Below are 19146 nucleotides of genomic sequence, written 5' to 3' on the forward strand. Positions count from 1 at the left end.
CGAGGTGTACAAGGTTATGAGGGGCATGGACAGGGTGGATAGGGAGCAGCTGTTCCCCTTAGTTGAAGGGTCAGTTACGAGGGGTCACAAGTTTAGGGTGAGGGGCGGGAGGTTTAAGGGGGATTTGTGGAAGAACTTTTTTACCCAGAGGGTGGTGACGGTGTGGAATGCCCTGCCTGGGAGGGTGGCAGAGGCGGGTTGCCTCACATCCTTTAAAAAGTACCTGGATGAGCACTTGACATGTCATAACATTCAAGGCCATGGGCCAAGTGCTGGCAAATGGGATTAGGTAGACAGGTCAGGTGTTTTAATGCATCGGTGCAGACTGGATGGGCCGAAGGGCCTCTTCTGCACTGTATTATTCTGTGAAGCTGAGATACTCACACAAGCTAAGATCCTCACACAAGCCTACTGCACCTGGTATTCCCAGGCAGTCTCCCATCCAAATACTAACCAGGCCTGAGTCTGCTTAGTTTCTGAAATCAGATGAGATCGGGCATTTTCAGACTAGTATGGCCGTAGGCAGCAGCTACCAGGGGCAGTCACTTGGCTGGGAGTGTACTACAGGCCGCCAAACAGTCAGGGCGAGATAGAGGAGCAGATATGTCGGAAAATCTCAGAGAGGTGTAAAAATAATAGGGTGAGTGACTGCCCTTGATATGAAGGCAGCATTTGACTGAATATGGCATCAGCGCACAGACTGCAGGGGCCAGCGAGAAAATGCTTGCCCATTGCTTGTGTGCCTGAGTGTATGTGAAGGGCTGTTATGTCAGCAGCCTCTGCTGGCAGCAAAAGCCTACTGCACCTGGTATTCCCAGGCAGTCTCCCATCCAAGTACTAACCAGGCCTGAGTCTGCTTAGCTTCCGAGATCAGACGAGATCGGGCGTGTTCAGACTAGTATGGCCGTAGGCAGCAACTTCCTGCCTTTTTCTTTATTTCAAGGCATGCGGTGCCGTCACTTCGTTTTGCCAGTCTCTGTATTTTTTTTTGACAAATCTTGCCCACCTTGCTCTCTTCCTTCCCCGCCTGGCACATCTGAAAACTACAAGCCCTACTCACGCTTCACCAGCCTCCACCCTGCACTCTCCAACAATTCAACATTCCTCCCTTCCACGCTGCTGCCAGCAAACCCTGCACAAGCGGCAGCCACAAATTCAAAACCCTCTCTTTTCTCATTCTCTTTCAACACAGCCACCGGCAGCACACCAGCAACTTGCTTTCATACAGCGCCTTCAACTTAGCAACCCTTCCCTCCGCGCCATACGGGATACAAAGACTAATACCAATTCAAGGCGGCCAACCGGAGCCAAGGCACACAGCAGCCATCCACCAATTCAACTGCGCAACCACTCCAGACCACCAGAACACTTGACAAGTCACTTCTCTGTAAACAACACCCACAGTCACAAAACACCTGCTGTTTACTTAGCTGAAGACATGTGACTACCAGTAATTCTTTTTAAACAAAGTTCTTCCAGTCATCTTTTAAAAAAAACCAAGTCCAGCATCTATGGAATCACTTCAGTCCTCCAAAGGAATCCATCTCTAGAATCTTCAACCACGAGTCCTCAAAAAAAATTTAAAAATAGAAGCACTTTCATAACTGCCCGGGTCTGGTTAGTCAGCGACTTTACCTAACAGAAACAGCTACTGAATTCAGTCTTCACTGTCATCTGCTTGATGGCACGCCACTCCTGCCTAATCTGCCTTGTCTGCCTGCTCTGCTTGAGCTGGGAAGGATTCTGTCTCCTTTAATCTGGTTCTAACCAGTGTCAGTTTCCCTGGAAACCTGAAGTTGTTTTTCCAGCTTCTGATGCTGTTTCAATTCTAGTTTTTGTTTCAATTCTAGTTTTCCTCTCAGGGTAGAAAAAAAACAAGCTTTGCAGCAAAAAGATTCCATCACACTGGTCCATTGATATATTCCTGCAATCATAGAATAGAATCATAGAATGGCCTTTCACCCCATCATGTCGGTGCCACTATCTGCAAGAGCAATTCACCTAGCCCCACTCTCCTGCTTTTTCCCCATAGCCTCAGATAATTCTCCAGTTCTCTTTTGAAGGCCTCCATTACACTCCATTGCCTCCACTACAGTCTTATCAGTGCATTCCGGATCCTAACCACTCGCTGTGTAAAAAAGTTTTTCCTCTTGTCACTCTTGCTTCTTTTGTCAATGACCTTAAATCAGTGCCCTCTGGCTCTGGATCCTTCCACCAATGGCAACAGTTTCTTCCCGTCTCCTCTGTGCAGACACCTCATGATTTTGAATACCTCTATCAAATCTCCTCTTAATCATCTCCAAGGAGAACAGACCCAGTTTTGCCAACCTATCCACGTAACTGAAGTTACCCCAAAGCTGTAAATCCCCATCCCACACACTCTCCTTCCTCCCCATGCTGAAATTTAAACCCATCGCACCATCTCTACCATTTCTTTCCTCCATTCACAGTTTTTTCCTCCCGCTATTGCGACTGGGTTCAGTTCTCCAGCCCCTGTGCACAGAGTGAGAATCAAATCAATGAGTCGATAATTTTCTTTCCTGGTCACTGGGACATTGAAGCTCCACCTATTCTCTGTGCCGTCACCAAGATGACCAAGCATGCACTCTCCTCCCTGCTCAACCAAGATGGCAGCCATTAAACTGGGCCTGTTCCCAGGAAAAAGCTCCGGAGCTGCAAATGCGGGACCTGGAAGTTATTGGGGGCTTGCAGCCTACATCAGATGTTACTGAAGCCTCCCCCCCCACTTGCTGGCTCCATTCCTCCCCTGCGCTCTCCCGACTCTCATCCACTGCAAAAGCCGACAGCTTTCTTCTTTATTATCAACTACTCAGTCATTTTCTGAATCATACATCCCTACATTCAAGTCCATATCATTGATAGATACCACAAAAAGCAAGGGACATAGTGTTGAACTCTGCAGAACCCCACTGGAAACAACCTTTCAGTCACAAAAACACCCATCAAACGTTACCCTTTGCTTCCTATCTCTGAGTCAGTTTTGAATCCAACTTGCCACTTTGCTTTGGATCCCATGGTCTTTTACTTTTATGACCAGTCTGCCATGTGGCTCATCAAAAACCTTACTAAATCCATGTAGACTACATCAAATGCACTGCCCTCATTGACCCTCCTTGCTACCTGTTCAAAAAATTCAATCATGTTAGTCAGACAAGACCTACCCTTAACAAATCCATGCTGACTGTCTTTGATTAATCTGTGTCTTTCTAAATGATGATTTATCCTGTTCCTCAGAATGTATTCAATAATTTTCCTACCAAGGAGGTTAGGCTGACTGGCCTACAATTACTCAGTCTATCCATTTCTCCCTTTTTAAACAATGGTACAACGTTAGCTGTCCTCCTGTCCTCCAGCACCATACCTGTAGCAAGAGAGAATTGGAAAACGATGCTCAGAGCCGCCGCTATTTCTTCTCTTGCTTCCCTTAACAGCTTAGATACATTCTGTCCGCACCTGGAGATTTATGCACTTTCAAAGATGTCAAACCTCTTAATACTTCCTTTCTCATGATGTTAATTTCATCTAATATTTCTCACTCCTCCTCCCTGATTGCAATCTCTTACTGTAACTTTTGGTGGAAATTCAAGAGAAATGGTGTAAAACATCTAGTTGAAGCTATGGGTGGTAACTTCAACTTCAACTTGGATAATGTGACAACTTACAGTTACTGCTTGGGAGACCAGTCCCACTGCTGAGATTTTGAGTTTATGTCCAGAAGAGGGCACCAAACACGCACCAAATTAGCAAATCCACCGTCTGATCGTTCCAGTGTGGATTTCCCATTTGCTGTCTGATTTATTCTGTGGCTTCTCACGCTGTGGATCCTGGGGTAAACATAGACATCTACAGCACTGAATGAAGCCATTTGGCCATCATTTCTGTGACAGTCGAAAAAGAGCTATTCAACCTAATCCCACTTTCCAGCTGTTATATATTGTTATTCTATCTGTAAAGTGCTAGGAACTAATTAGCTAGGAACTAGTTGTTATGTGCAAGTGTTCCAGCGGGGCCACATTCACGGCTGCACTGGAGAGAGAGTCATGTGGCCAGTCCTACAGCAGGCAGCATGGTGGCTGAACAAATAAATGAAAAGCTCAAGGGTGGTAAGGATAATCCAGGAAATGATAGGCCGGTGAGCCTTACGTCAGTGGTAGGGAAACTATTGGAGAGGATTCTTCAAGACAGGATTTACTCCCATTTGGAAACAAACAAACTTATTAGTGAGAGACAGCATGGTTTTGTGAAGGGGAGGTCGTGTCTTACTAATTTGATTGAGTTTTTTGAGGAAGTGAGGAAGATGATTGATGAGGGAAGGGCGGTGGATGTTGTCTATATGGACTTTAGTAAAGCCTTTGACAAGGTCCCGCATGGCAGACTGGTGCAAAAGGTGAAGTCACACGGGATCAGAGGTGAGCTGGCAAGATGGATACAGAACTGGCTCAGTCACAGAAGACAGAGGGTAACAGTGGATGGGTGTTTTTCTGAATGGAGGGATGTGACTAGTGGTGTTCGGCAGGGATCAGTGCTGGGACCTTTGCTCTTTGTAGTATATATAAATGATTTGGAGGAAAATGTCGCTGGTCTGATTAGTAAGTTTGCGGACGACACAAAGGTAGGTGGAGTTGCGGATAATGATGAGGATTGTCAGAGGATACAGCAGGATATAGATCGGTTGGAGACTTGGGCGGAGAAATGGCAGATGGAGTTTAATCCGGACAAATGTGAGGTAATGCATTTTGGAAGGTCTAATGCAGGTGGGAAGTATACAGTAATTGGCAGAACCCTTAGGAGTATTGACAGGCAGAGAGATCTGGGCGTACAGGTCCACAGGTCACTGAAAGTGGCAACGCAGGTGGATAAGGTAGTCAAGAAGGCATACGGCATGCTTGCCTTCATCGGTCGGGGCATAGAGTATAAAAATTGGCAAGTCATGTTGCAGCTGTACAGAACCTTAGTTAGGCCACACTTAGAATATTGTGTGCAATTCTAGTCGCCACACTACCAGAAGGACGTGGAGGCTTTGGAGAGGGTACAGAGGAGGTTTACCAGGACGTTGCCTGGTCTGGAGGGCATTAGCTATGAGGAGAGGTTGGAAAAACTCAGATTTTTTTCACTGGAACGACGGAGGTGGAGGGGCGACATGATAGAGGTTTACAAAGTTATGAGCGGCATGGACAGAGTGGATAGTCAGAAGCTTTTTCCCAGGGTGGAAGAGTCAGTTACTAGGGGACATAGGTTTAAGGTGCGAGGGGCAAAGTTTAGAGGGGATGTGCGAGGCAAGGTTTTTACACAGAGGGTGGTGAGTGCCTGGAACTTGCTGCCAGGGGCGGTGGTGGAAGCAGATACGATCGCGACGTTTAAGAGACATCTTGACAAATGTATGAATAAGAAGGGAATAGAGGGATATGGGCCCCAGAAGTGCAGAAGGTGTTAGTTTCGGCAGGCATCAAGATCGGCGCAGGCTTGGAGGGCTGAATGGCCTGTTCCTGTGCTGTACTGTTCGTTCTTCTTTGTTCTTTCCAAGTGTTATTATTTCCAACAGCTGGGAATCAGAAAACAACAAGAAGACGTAACACCAGCTCTTAATCCATAGCTCTGGAGGTTACAGCATGTCGTACATATCCAAGTATTTTTTGAATGTGGGTTTTTACCTCCTCCACCCTGACAGACAGTGAGTTCCAGACTCCCTCACCATCCTCTGGGTGAAAACATTTCTCCTCATTTCCCACTAATCCTTCATTCAACCAATTACTTTAAATCTATGCCCCCGGTTATTGCCCTCTTTGCTAAGGGAAATCGGTACTTGTTATCCACTCTATCTAGACCTCTCATAATTTTATACAGCTCACTTAAATTTTCCCTCAGCCTCCTCAGTTCCACAGAAAACCCCAACCTATCCAAACTTTCCTCAAAGCTAAAGTCCTGGCAACATTCTTCTCGTAAAGTTGAGACATGGGAGTTCTTCAACTCTGCATTGAAAAAAAGGAGCACTATCTGCTTAAATAGTGCATGGGGCACTGAGACAGCACAGTGTACCTGAGCACTGTGATGGGGTGAGGGGCTTCAGTTACATGGAGAGAATAGATAAACTGGGATTGTTTAGAAGGTTAAAGGGAGATTTAATAGAGGTGTTCAAAATCGTGAATGGTTTTGGCAGAGTAAAAGCAGAGAAACTGTTTCCAGTGGCAGAAGGTGTTGGTAACCAGAGGCCACAGATTTAAGGTAATTGGCAAAAGAACCAGAGGCAACAGGAGATTTTATTTTACACAGCGTGTTGTTGTGATCTGGAATGTACTGTCTGAAAAGGAAGTGGAAGCAGATTCAACAGTAATTTTCAGAAGGGAATTGGTTAAATAATTGAACGGAAAAAGAATTACAGGGCTGTGGGAAAAGAGCAGTGGTGTGGGACTAATTGGATTGCTCTTTCAAAAGGCCGGCATAGGTGCGATGGGCTGAATGGCCTGCTTTTGTACTTTATGATTATACATAGCTCCTAACACAAACTCAGCAGGTCTGACAGCATCTGTGGATTCAATGAATGGCCTGACACTGAGAAGTTCCGAGGAACAAAGGGACCTCGGCGTGTTTGTCCATAGATCTCTGAAGGCAGAAGGGCAGGTTAATAGGGTGGTGAAAAAGGCAGATGGGACACTTGCCTTTATCAATCGAGGCATAGATTACAAAAGCAGAGAGGTCATGTTGGAGTTGTACGGAACTTTGGTAAGGCCACAGCTGGAGTACTGTGTGCAATTCTGGTTACCACGTTATAGGAAGGATGTGATTGCATTGGAGTGGGAGCACAGGCGATTCACCAGGATGTTGCCTGGGATGGAACATTTAAGCTATGAAGAGAGGTTGGATAGGCTTGGGTTGTTTTCGCTGGAGCAGAGAAGACTGAGGGGTGACCTGATCGAGGTGTACAAGGTTATGAGGGGCATGGACAGGGTGGATAGGGAGCAGCTGTTCCCCTTAGTTGAAGGGTCAGTTACGAGGGGTCACAAGTTTAGGGTGAGGGGCGGGAGGTTTAAGGGGGATTTGTGGAAGAACTTTTTTACCCAGAGGGTGGTGACGGTCTGGAATGCCCTGCCTGGGAGGGTGGCAGAGGCGGGTTGCCTCACATCCTTTAAAAAGTACCTGGATGAGCACTTGACATGTCATAACATTCAAGGCCATGGGCCAAGTGCTGGCAAATGGGATTAGGTAGACAGGTCAGGTGTTTTAATGCATCGGTGCAGACTGGATGGGCCGAAGGGCCTCTTCTGCACTGTATTATTCTGTGAAGCTGAGGTACTCACACAAGCTAAGATCCTCACACAAGCTGAGATACTCACACAAGCCTACTGCACCTGGTATTCCCAGGCAGTCTCCCATCCAAATACTAACCAGGCCTGAGTCTGCTTAGTTTCTGAAATCAGATGAGATCGGGCATTTTCAGACTAGTATGGCCGTAGGCAGCAGTTACCAGGGGCAGTCACTTGGCTGGGAGTGTACTACAGGCCGCCAAACAGTCAGGGCGAGATAGAGGAGCAGATATGTCGGGAAATCTCAGAGAGGTGTAAAAATAATAGGGTGAGTGACTGCCCTTGATATGAAGGCAGCATTTGACTGAATATGGCATCAGCGCACAGACTGCAGGGGCCAGCGAGAAAAAGCTTGCCCATTGCTTGTGTGCCTGAGTGTATGTGAAGGGCTGTCATGTCAGCAGCCTCTGCTGGCAGCAAAAGCCTGGTATTCCTAGGCAGTCTCCCATCCAAGTACTAACCAGGCCTGAGTCTGCTTAGCTTCCGAGATCAGACGAGATCGGGCGTGTTCAGACTAGTATGGCCATAGGCAGCAACTTTCTGCCTTTTTCTTTACTTCAAGGCATGCGGTGCCGTCACTTCGTTTTGCCAGTCTCTGTGTTTTTTTTTGACAAATCTTGCCCACCTTGCTCTCTTCCTTCCCCGCCTGGCACATCTGAAAACTACAAGCCCTACTCACGCTTCACCAGCCTCCACCCTGCACTCTCCAACAATTCAACATTCCTCCCTTCCACGCTGCTGCCAGCAAACCCTGCACAAGCGGCAGCCACAAATTCAAAACCCTCTCTTTTCTCATTCTCTTTCAACACAGCCACCGGCAGCACACCAGCAACTTGCTTTCATACAGCGCCTTCAACTTAGCAACCCTTCCCTCCGCGCCATACGGGATACAAAGACAAATACCAATTCAAGGCGGCCAACCGGAGCCAAGGCACACAGCAGCCATCCACCAATTCAACTGCGCAACCACTCCAGACCACCAGAACACTTGACAAGTCACTTCTCTGTAAACAACACCCACAGTCACAAAACACCTGCTGTTTACTTAGCTGAAGACATGTGACTACCAGTAATTCTTTTTAAACAAAGTTCTTCCAGTCATCTTTTAAAAAAAACCAAGTCCAGCATCTATGGAATCACTTCAGTCCTCCAAAGGAATCCATTTCTAGAATCTTCAACCACGAGTCCTCAAAAAAAATTTAAAAATAGAAGCACTTTCATAACTGCCCGGGTCTGGTTAGTCAGCGACTTTACCTAACAGAAACAGCTTCTGAATTCAGTCTTCACTGTCATCTGCTTGATGGCACGCCACTCCTGCCTAATCTGCCTTGTCTGCCTGCTCTGCTTGAGCTGGCAAGGATTCTGTCTCCTTTAATCTGGTTCTAACCAGTGTCAGTTTCCCTGGAAACCTGAAGTTGTTTTTCCAGCTTCTGATGCTGTTTCAATTCTAGTTTTTGTTTCAATTCTAGTTTTCCTCTCAGGGTAGAAAAAAAACAAGCTTTGCAGCAAAAAGATTCCATCACACTGGTCCATTGATATATTCCTGCAATCATAGAATAGATTCATAGAATGGCCTTTCACCCCATCATGTCGGTGCCACTATCTGCAAGAGCAATTCACCTAGCCCCACTCTCCTGCTTTTTCCCCATAGCCTCAGATAATTCTCCAGTTCTCTTTTGAAGGCCTCCATTACACTCCATTGCCTCCACTACAGTCTTATCAGTGCATTCCGGATCCTAACCACTCGCTGTGTAAAAATGTTTTTCCTCTTGTCACTCTTGCTTCTTTTGTCAATGACCTTAAATCAGTGCCCTCTGGCTCTGGATCCTTCCACCAATGGCAACAGTTTCTTCCCGTCTCCTCTGTGCAGACACCTCATGATTTTGAATACCTCTATCAAATCTCCTCTTAATCATCTCCAAGGAGAACAGACCCAGTTTTGCCAACCTATCCACGTAACTGAAGTTACCCCAAAGCTGTAAATCCCCATCCCACACACTCTCCTTCCTCCCCATGCTGAAATTTAAACCCATCGCACCATCTCTACCATTTCTTTCCTCCATTCACAGTTTTTTCCTCCCGCTATTGCGACTGGGTTCAGTTCTCCAGCCCCTGTGCACAGAGTGAGAATCAAATCAATGAGTCGATAATTTTCTTTCCTGGTCACTGGGACATTGAAGCTCCACCTATTCTCTGTGCCGTCACCAAGATGACCAAGCATGCACTCTCCTCCCTGCTCAACCAAGATGGCAGCCATTAAACTGGGCCTGTTCCCAGGAAAAAGCTCCGGAGCTGCAAATGCGGGACCTGGAAGTTATTGGGGGCTTGCAGCCTACATCAGATGTTACTGAAGCCTCCCCCCCCATTTGCTGGCTCCATTCCTCCCCTGCGCTCTCCCGACTCTCATCCACTGCAAAAGCCGACAGCTTTCTTCTTTATTATCAACTACTCAGTCATTTTCTGAATCATACATCCCTACATTCAAGTCCATATCATTGATAGATACCACAAAAAGCAAGGGACATAGTGTTGAACTCTGCAGAACCCCACTGGAAACAACCTTTCAGTCACAAAAACACCCATCAAACGTTACCCTTAGCTTCCTATCTCTGAGTCAGTTTTGAATCCAACTTGCCACTTTGCTTTGGATCCCATGGTCTTTTACTTTTATGACCAGTCTGCCATGTGGCTCATCAAAAGCCTTACTAAATCCATGTAGACTACATCAAATGCACTGCCCTCATTGACCCTCCTTGCTACCTGTTCAAAATATTCAATCATGTTAGTCAGACAAGACCTACCCTTAACAAATCCATGCTGACTGTCTTTGATTAATCTGTGTCTTTCTAAATGATGATTTATCCTGTTCCTCAGAATGTATTCAATAATTTTCCTACCAAGGAGGTTAGGCTGACTGGCCTACAATTACTCAGTCTATCCATTTCTCCCTTTTTAAACAATGGTACAACGTTAGCTGTCCTCCTGTCCTCCAGCACCATACCTGTAGCAAGAGAGAATTGGAAAACGATGCTCAGAGCCGCCGCTATTTCTTCTCTTGCTTCCCTTAACAGCTTAGATACATTCTGTTCGCACCTGGAGATTTATGCACTTTCAAAGATGTCAAACCTCTTCATACTTCCTTTCTCATGATGTTAATTTCATCTAATATTTCTCACTCCTCCTCCCTGATTGCAATCTCTTACTGTAACTTTTGGTGGAAATTCAAGAGAAATGGTGTAAAACATCTAGTTGAAGCTATGGGTGGTAACTTCAACTTCAACTTGGATAATGTGACAACTTACAGTTACTGCTTGGGAGACCAGGCCCACTGCTGAGATTTTGAGTTTATGTCTAGAAGAGGGCACCAAACACGCACCAAATTAGCAAATCCACCGTCTGATCGTTCCAGTGTGGATTTCCCATTTGCTGTCTGATTTATTCTGTGGCTTCTCACGCTGTGGATCCTGGGGTAAACATAGACATCTACAGCACTGAATGAAGCCATTTGGCCATCATTTCTGTGACAGTCGAAAAAGAGCTATTCAACCTAATCCCACTTTCCAGCTGTTATATATTGTTATTCTATCTGTAAAGTGCTAGGAACTAATTAGCTAGGAACTAGTTGTTATGTGCAAGTGTTCCAGCGGGGCCACATTCACGGCTGCACTGGAGAGAGAGTCATGTGGCCAGTCCTACAGCAGGCAGCATGGTGGCTGAACAAATAAATGAAAAGCTCAAGGGTGGTAAGGATAATCCAGGAAATGATAGGCCGGTGAGCCTTACGTCAGTGGTAGGGAAACTATTGGAGAGGATTCTTCGAGACAGGATTTACTCCCATTTGGAAACAAACAAACTTATTAGTGAGAGACAGCATGGTTTTGTGAAGGGGAGGTCGTGTCTTACTAATTTGATTGAGTTTTTTGAGGAAGTGAGGAAGATGATTGATGAGGGAAGGGCGGTGGATGTTGTCTATATGGACTTTAGTAAAGCCTTTGACAAGGTCCCGCATGGCAGACTGGTGCAAAAGGTGAAGTCACACGGGATCAGAGGTGAGCTGGCAAGATGGATACAGAACTGGCTCAGTCACAGAAGACAGAGGGTAACAGTGGATGGGTGTTTTTCTGAATGGAGGGATGTGACTAGTGGTGTTCGGCAGGGATCAGTGCTGGGACCTTTGCTCTTTGTAGTATATATAAATGATTTGGAGGAAAATGTCGCTGGTCTGATTAGTAAGTTTGCGGACGACACAAAGGTAGGTGGAGTTGCGGATAATGATGAGGATTGTCAGAGGATACAGCAGGATATAGATCGGTTGGAGACTTGGGCGGAGAAATGGCAGATGGAGTTTAATCCGGACAAATGTGAGGTAATGCATTTTGGAAGGTCTAATGCAGGTGGGAAGTATACAGTAAATGGCAGAACCCTTAGGAGTATTGACAGGCAGAGAGATCTGGGCGTACAGGTCCACAGGTCACTGAAAGTGGCAACGCAGGTGGATAAGGTAGTCAAGAAGGCATACGGCATGCTTGCCTTCATCGGTCGGGGCAGAGAGTATAAAAATTGGCAAGTCATGTTGCAGCTGTACAGAACCTTAGTTAGGCCACACTTAGAATATTGTGTGCAATTCTAGTCGCCACACTACCAGAAGGACGTGGAGGCTTTGGAGAGGGTACAGAGGAGGTTTACCAGGACGTTGCCTGGTCTGGAGGGCATTAGCTATGAGGAGAGGTTGGAAAAACTCGGATTTTTTTCACTGGAACGACGGAGGTGGAGGGGCGACATGATAGAGGTTTACAAAGTTATGAGCGGCATGGACAGAGTGGATAGTCAGAAGCTTTTTCCCAGGGTGGAAGAGTCAGTTACTAGGGGACATAGGTTTAAGGTGCGAGGGGCAAAGTTTAGAGGGGATGTGCGAGGCAAGGTTTTTACACAGAGGGTGGTGAGTGCCTGGAACTTGCTGCCAGGGGCGGTGGTGGAAGCAGATACGATCGCGACGTTTAAGAGACATCTTGACAAATGTATGAATAAGAAGGGAATAGAGGGATATGGGCCCCAGAAGTGCAGAAGGTGTTAGTTTCGGCAGGCATCAAGATCGGCGCAGGCTTGGAGGGCCGAATGGCCTGTTCCTGTGCTGTACTGTTCTTTCTTCTTTGTTCTTTCCAAGTGTTATTATTTCCAACAGCTGGGAATCAGAAAACAACAAGAAGACGTAACACCAGCTCTTAATCCATAGCTCTGGAGGTTACAGCATGTCGTACATATCCAAGTATTTTTTGAATGTGGGTTTTTACCTCCTCCACCCTGACAGACAGTGAGTTCCAGACTCCCTCACCATCCTCTGGGTGAAAACATTTCTCCTCATTTCCCACTAATCCTTCATTCCACCAATTACTTTAAATCTATGCCCCCGGTTATTGCCCTCTTTGCTAAGGGAAATCGGTACTTGCTATCCACTCTATCTAGACCTCTCATAATTTTATACAGCTCACTTAAATTTTCCCTCAGCCTCCTCAGTTCCACAGAAAACCCCAACCTATCCAAACTTTCCTCAAAGCTAAAGTCCTGGCAACATTCTTCTCGTAAAGTTGAGACATGGGAGTTCTTCAACTCTGCATTGAAAAAAAGGAGCACTATCTGCTTAAATAGTGCATGGGGCACTGAGACAGCACAGTGTACCTGAGCACTGTGATGGGGTGAGGGGCTTCAGTTACATGGAGAGAATAGATAAACTGGGATTGTTTAGAAGGTTAAAGGGAGATTTAATAGAGGTGTTCAAAATCGTGAATGGTTTTGGCAGAGTAAAAGCAGAGAAACTGTTTCCAGTGGCAGAAGGTGTTGGTAACCAGAGGCCACAGATTTAAGGTAATTGGCAAAAGAACCAGAGGCAACAGGAGATTTTATTTTACACAGCGTGTTGTTGTGATCTGGAATGTACTGTCTGAAAAGGAAGTGGAAGCAGATTCAACAGTAATTTTCAGAAGGGAATTGGTTAAATAATTGAACGGAAAAAGAATTACAGGGCTGTGGGAAAAGAGCAGTGGTGTGGGACTAATTGGATTGCTCTTTCAAAAGGCCGGCATAGGTGCGATGGGCTGAATGGCCTGCTTTTGTACTTTATGATTATACATAGCTCCTAATACAAACTCAGCAGGTCTGACAGCATCTGTGGATTCAATGAATGGCCTGACACTGAGAAGTTCCGAGGAACAAAGGGACCTCGGCGTGTTTGTCCATAGATCTCTGAAGGCAGAAGGGCAGGTTAATAGGGTGGTGAAAAAGGCAGATGGGACACTTGCCTTTATCAATCGAGGCATAGATTACAAAAGCAGAGAGGTCATGTTGGAGTTGTACGGAACTTTGGTAAGGCCACAGCTGGAGTACTGTGTGCAATTCTGGTCACCACGTTATAGGAAGGATGTGATTGCATTGGAGGGGGTGCAGAGGCGATTCACCAGGATGTTGCCTGGGATGGAACATTTAAGCTATGAAGAGAGGTTGGATAGGCTTGGGTTGTTTTCGCTGGAGCAGAGAAGACTGAGGGGTGACCTGATCGAGGTGTACAAGGTTATGAGGGGCATGGACAGGGTGGATAGGGAGCAGCTGTTCCTCTTAGTTGAAATGTCAGTTACGAGGGGTCACAAGTTTAGGGTGAGGGGCGGGAGGTTTAAGGGGGATTTGTGGAAGAACTTTTTTACCCAGAGGGTGGTGACGGTGTGGAATGCCCTGCCTGGGAGGGTGGCAGAGGCGGGTTGCCTCACATCCTTTAAAAAGTACCTGGATGAGCACTTGACATGTCATAACATTCAAGGCCATGGACCAAGTGCTGGCAAATGGGATTAGGTAGACAGGTCAGGTGTTTTAATGCATCGGTGCAGACTGGATGGGCCGAAGGGCCTCTTCTGCACTGTATTATTCTGTGAAGCTGAGATACTCACACAAGCTAAGATCCTCACACAAGCTGAGATCCTCACACAAGCCTACTGCACCTGCTATTCCCAGGCAGTCTCCCATCCAAATACTAACCAGGCCTGAGTCTGCTTAGTTTCTGAAATCAGATGAGATCGGGCATTTTCAGACTAGTATGGCCGTAGGCAGCAGCTACCAGGGGCAGTCACTTGGCTGGGAGTGTACTACAGGCCGCCAAACAGTCAGGACGAGATAGAGGAGCAGATATGTCGGGAAATCTCAGAGAGGTGTAAAAATAATAGGGTGAGTGACTGCCCTTGATATGAAGGCAGCATTTGACTGAATATGGCATCAGCGCACAGACTGCAGGGGCCAGCGAGAAAAAGCTTGCCCATTGCTTGTGTGCCTGAGTGTATGTGAAGGGCTGTCATGTCAGCAGCCTCTGCTGGCAGCAAAAGCCTACCGCACCTGGTATTCCCAGGCAGTCTCCCATCCAAGTACTAACCAGGCCTGAGTCTGCTTAGCTTCCGAGATTAGGCGTGTTCAGACTAGTATGGCCGTAGGCAGCAGTTTCCTGCCTTTTTCTTTACTTCAAGGCATGCGGTGCCGTCACTTCGTTTTGCCAGTCTCTGTATTTTTTTTTGACAAATCTTGCCCACCTTGCTCTCTTCCTTCCCCGCCTGGCACATCTGAAAACTACAAGCCCTACTCACGCTTCACCAGCCTCCACCCTGCACTCTCCAACAATTCAACATTCCTCCCTTCCACGCTGCTGCCAGCAAACCCTGCACAAGCGGCAGCCACACATTCAAAACCCTCTCTTTTCTCATTCTCTTTCAACACAGCCACCGGCAGCACACCAGCAACTTGCTTTCATACAGCGCCTTCAACTTAGCAACCCTTCCCTCCGCGCCATACGGGATACAAAGACAAATACCAATTCAAGGCGGCCAACCGGAGCCAAGGCACACAGCAGCCATCCACCAATTCAACTGCGCAACCACTCCAGACCACCAGAACACTTGACAAGTCACTTCTCTGTAAACAACACCCACAGTCACAAAACACCTGCTGTTTACTTAGCTGAAGACATGTGACTACCAGTAATTCTTTTTAAACAAAGTTCTTCCAGTCATCTTTTAAAAAAAACCAAGTCCAGCATCTATGGAATCACTTCAGTCCTCCAAAGGAATCCATCTCTAGAATCTTCAACCACGAGTCCTCAAAAAAAATTAAAAAATAGAAGCACTTTCATAACTGCCCGGGTCTGGTTAGTCAGCGACTTTACCTAACAGAAACAGCTTCTGAATTCAGTCTTCACTGTCATCTGCTTGATGGCACGCCACTCCTGCCTAATCTGCCTTGTCTGCCTGCTCTGCTTGAGCTGGCAAGGATTCTGTCTCCTTTAATCTGGTTCTAACCAGTGTCAGTTTCCCTGGAAACCTGAAGTTGTTTTTCCAGCTTCTGATGCTGTTTCAATTCTAGTTTTTGTTTCAATTCTAGTTTTCCTCTCAGGGTAGAAAAAAAACAAGCTTTGCAGCAAAAAGATTCCATCACACTGGTCCATTGATATATTCCTGCAATCATAGAATAGAATCATAGAATGGCCTTTCACCCCATCATGTCGGTGCCACTATCTGCAAGAGCAATTCACCTAGCCCCACTCTCCTGCTTTTTCCCCATAGCCTCAGATAATTCTCCAGTTCTCTTTTGAAGGCCTCCATTACACTCCATTGCCTCCACTACAGTCTTATCAGTGCATTCCGGATCCTAACCACTCGCTGTGTAAAAATGTTTTTCCTCTTGTCACTCTTGCTTCTTTTGTCAATGACCTTAAATCAGTGCCCTCTGGCTCTGGATCCTTCCACCAATGGCAACAGTTTCTTCCCGTCTCCTCTGTGCAGACACCTCATGATTTTGAATACCTCTATCAAATCTCCTCTTAATCATCTCCAAGGAGAACAGACCCAGTTTTGCCAACCTATCCACGTAACTGAAGTTACCCCAAAGCTGTAAATCCCCATCCCACACACTCTCCTTCCTCCCCATGCTGAAATTTAAACCCATCGCACCATCTCTACCATTTCTTTCCTCCATTCACAGTTTTTTCCTCCCGCTATTGCGACTGGGTTCAGTTCTCCAGCCCCTGTGCACAGAGTGAGAATCAAATCAATGAGTCGATAATTTTCTTTCCTGGTCACTGGGACACTGAAGCTCCACCTATTCTCTGTGCCGTCACCAAGATGACCAAGCATGCACTCTCCTCCCTGCTCAACCAAGATGGCAGCCATTAAACTGGGCCTGTTCCCAGGAAAAAGCTCCGGAGCTGCAAATGCGGGACCTGGAAGTTATTGGGGGCTTGCAGCCTACATCAGATGTTACTGAAGCCTCCCCCCCCACTTGCTGGCTCCATTCCTCCCCTGCGCTCTCCCGACTCTCATCCACTGCAAAAGCCGACAGCTTTCTTCTTTATTATCAACTACTCAGTCATTTTCTGAATCATACATCCCTACATTCAAGTCCATATCATTGATAGATACCACAAAAAGCAAGGGACATAGTGTTGAAATCTGCAGAACCCCACTGGAAACAACCTTTCAGTCACAAAAACACCCGTCAAACGTTACCCTTTGCTTCCTATCTCTGAGTCAGTTTTGAATCCAACTTGCCACTTTGCTTTGGATCCCATGGTCTTTTACTTTTATGACCAGTCTGCCACGTGGCTCATCAAAAGCCTTACTAAATCCATGTAGACTACATCAAATGCACTGCCCTCATTGACCCTCCTTGCTACCTGTTCAAAATATTCAATCATGTTAGTCAGACAAAGACCTACCCTTAACAAATCCATGCTGACTGTCTTTGATTAATCTGTGTCTTTCTAAATGATGATTTATCCTGTTCCTCAGAATAATTTTCCTACCAAGGAGGTTAGGCTGACTGGCCTACAATTACTCAGTCTATCCATTTCTCCCTTTTTAAACAATGGTACAACGTTAGCTGTCCTCCTGTCCTCCAGCACCATACCTGTAGCAAGAGAGAATTGGAAAACGATGCTCAGAGCCGCCGCTATTTCTTCTCTTGCTTCCCTTAACAGCTTAGATACATTCTGTCCGCACCTGGAGATTTATGCACTTTCAAAGATGTCAAACCTCTTAATACTTCCTTTCTCATGATGTTAATTTCATCTAATATTTCTCACTCCTCCTCCCTGATTGCAATCTCTTACTGTAACTTTTGGTGGAAATTCAAGAGAAATGGTGTAAAACATCTAGTTGAAGCTATGGGTGGTAACTTCAACTTCAACTTGGATAATGTGACAACTTACAGTTACTGCTTGGGAGCCCAGTCCCACTGCTGAGATTTTGAGTTTATGTCCAGAAGAGGGCACCAAACACGCACCAAATTAGCAAATCCACCGTCTGATCGTTCCAGTGTGGATTTCCCATTTGCTGTCTGATTTATTCTGTGGCTTCTCACGCTGTGGATCCTGGGGTAAACATAGACATCTACAGCACTGAATGAAGCCATTTGGCCATCATTTCTGTGACAGTCGAAAAAGAGCTATTCAACCTAATCCCACTTTCCAGCTGTTATATATTGTTATTCTATCTGTAAAGTGCTAGGAACTAATTAGCTAGGAACTAGTTGTTATGTGCAAGTGTTCCAGCGGGGCCACATTCACGGCTGCACTGGAGAGAGAGTCATGTGGCCAGTCCTACAGCAGGCAGCATGGTGGCTGAACAAATAAATGAAAAGCTCAAGGGTGGTAAGGATAATCCAGGAAATTATAGGCCGGTGAGCCTTACGTCAGTGGTAGGGAAACTATTGGAGAGGATTCTTCGAGACAGGATTTACTCCCATTTGGAAACAAACAAACTTATTAGTGAGAGACAGCATGGTTTTGTGAACGGGAGGTCGTGTCTTACTAATTTGATTGAGTTTTTTGAGGAAGTGAGGAAGATGATTGATGAGGGAAGGGCGGTGGATGTTGTCTATATGGACTTTAGTAAAGCCTTTGACAAGGTCCCGCATGGCAGACTGGTGCAAAAGGTGAAGTCACACGGGATCAGAGGTGAGCTGGCAAGATGGATACAGAACTGGCTCAGTCACAGAAGACAGAGGGTAACAGTGGATGGGTGTTTTTCTGAATGGAGGGATGTGACTAGTGGTGTTCGGCAGGGATCAGTGCTGGGACCTTTGCTCTTTGTAGTATATATAAATGATTTGGAGGAAAATGTAGCTGGTCTGATTAGTAAGTTTGCGGACGACACAAAGGTAGGTGGAGTTGCGGATAATGATGAGGATTGTCAGAGGATACAGCAGGATATAGATCAGTTGGAGACTTGGGCGGAGAAATGGCAGATGGAGTTTAATCCGGACAAATGTGAGGTAATGCATTTTGGAAGGTCTAATGCAGGTGGGAAGTATACAGTAAATGGCAGAACCCTGAGGAGTATTGACAGGCAGAGAGATCTGGGCGTACAGGTCCACAGGTCACTGAAAGTGGCAACGCAGGTGGATAAGGTAGTCAAGAAGGCATACGGCATGCTTGCCTTCATCGTTCGGGGCATAGAGTATAAAAATTGGCAAGTCATGTTGCAGCTGTACAGAACCTTAGTTAGGCCACACTTAGAATATTGTGTGCAATTCTAGTCGCCACACTACCAGAAGGACGTGGAGGCTTTGGAGAGGGTACAGAGGAGGTTTACCAGGACGTTGCCTGGTCTGGAGGGCATTAGCTATGAGGAGAGGTTGGAAAAACTCGGATTTTTTTCACTGGAACGACGGAGGTGGAGGGGCGACATGATAGAGGTTTACAAAGTTATGAGCGGCATGGACAGAGTGGATAGTCAGAAGCTTTTTCCCAGGGTGGAAGAGTCAGTTACTAGGGGACATAGGTTTAAGGTGCGAGGGG

General features: G+C 46.2%; 3 non-coding genes and 3 pseudogenes across 3 annotated transcripts; all 6 read right to left on the bottom strand.

The window, feature by feature from the left end:
- Nucleotides 1-405: 405 nt before the first annotated feature.
- Nucleotides 406-524, bottom strand: LOC137367767 (5S ribosomal RNA). The gene has a single exon (XR_010974247.1). It is a non-coding gene; the product is annotated as a 5S ribosomal RNA (ribosomal RNA).
- A 269-nt stretch (nucleotides 525-793) lies between these two features.
- Nucleotides 794-912, bottom strand: LOC137368520 (5S ribosomal RNA). Its single transcript, XR_010974735.1, has one exon. It is a non-coding gene; the product is annotated as a 5S ribosomal RNA (ribosomal RNA).
- A 6443-nt stretch (nucleotides 913-7355) lies between these two features.
- LOC137367768 (5S ribosomal RNA) lies at nucleotides 7356-7474 on the bottom strand. The gene has a single exon (XR_010974248.1). It is a non-coding gene; the product is annotated as a 5S ribosomal RNA (ribosomal RNA).
- A 259-nt stretch (nucleotides 7475-7733) lies between these two features.
- On the bottom strand, nucleotides 7734-7853 carry LOC137368052 (5S ribosomal RNA; annotated as a pseudogene).
- A 6443-nt stretch (nucleotides 7854-14296) lies between these two features.
- On the bottom strand, nucleotides 14297-14415 carry LOC137367882 (5S ribosomal RNA; annotated as a pseudogene).
- A 269-nt stretch (nucleotides 14416-14684) lies between these two features.
- Nucleotides 14685-14793, bottom strand: LOC137368065 (5S ribosomal RNA; annotated as a pseudogene).
- Between the last annotated feature and the right edge of the window lie 4353 nt (nucleotides 14794-19146).

This window comes from Heterodontus francisci, chromosome 3 (genome assembly GCF_036365525.1).
Source record: "Heterodontus francisci isolate sHetFra1 chromosome 3, sHetFra1.hap1, whole genome shotgun sequence".
NCBI lineage: Eukaryota > Metazoa > Chordata > Chondrichthyes > Heterodontiformes > Heterodontidae > Heterodontus > Heterodontus francisci.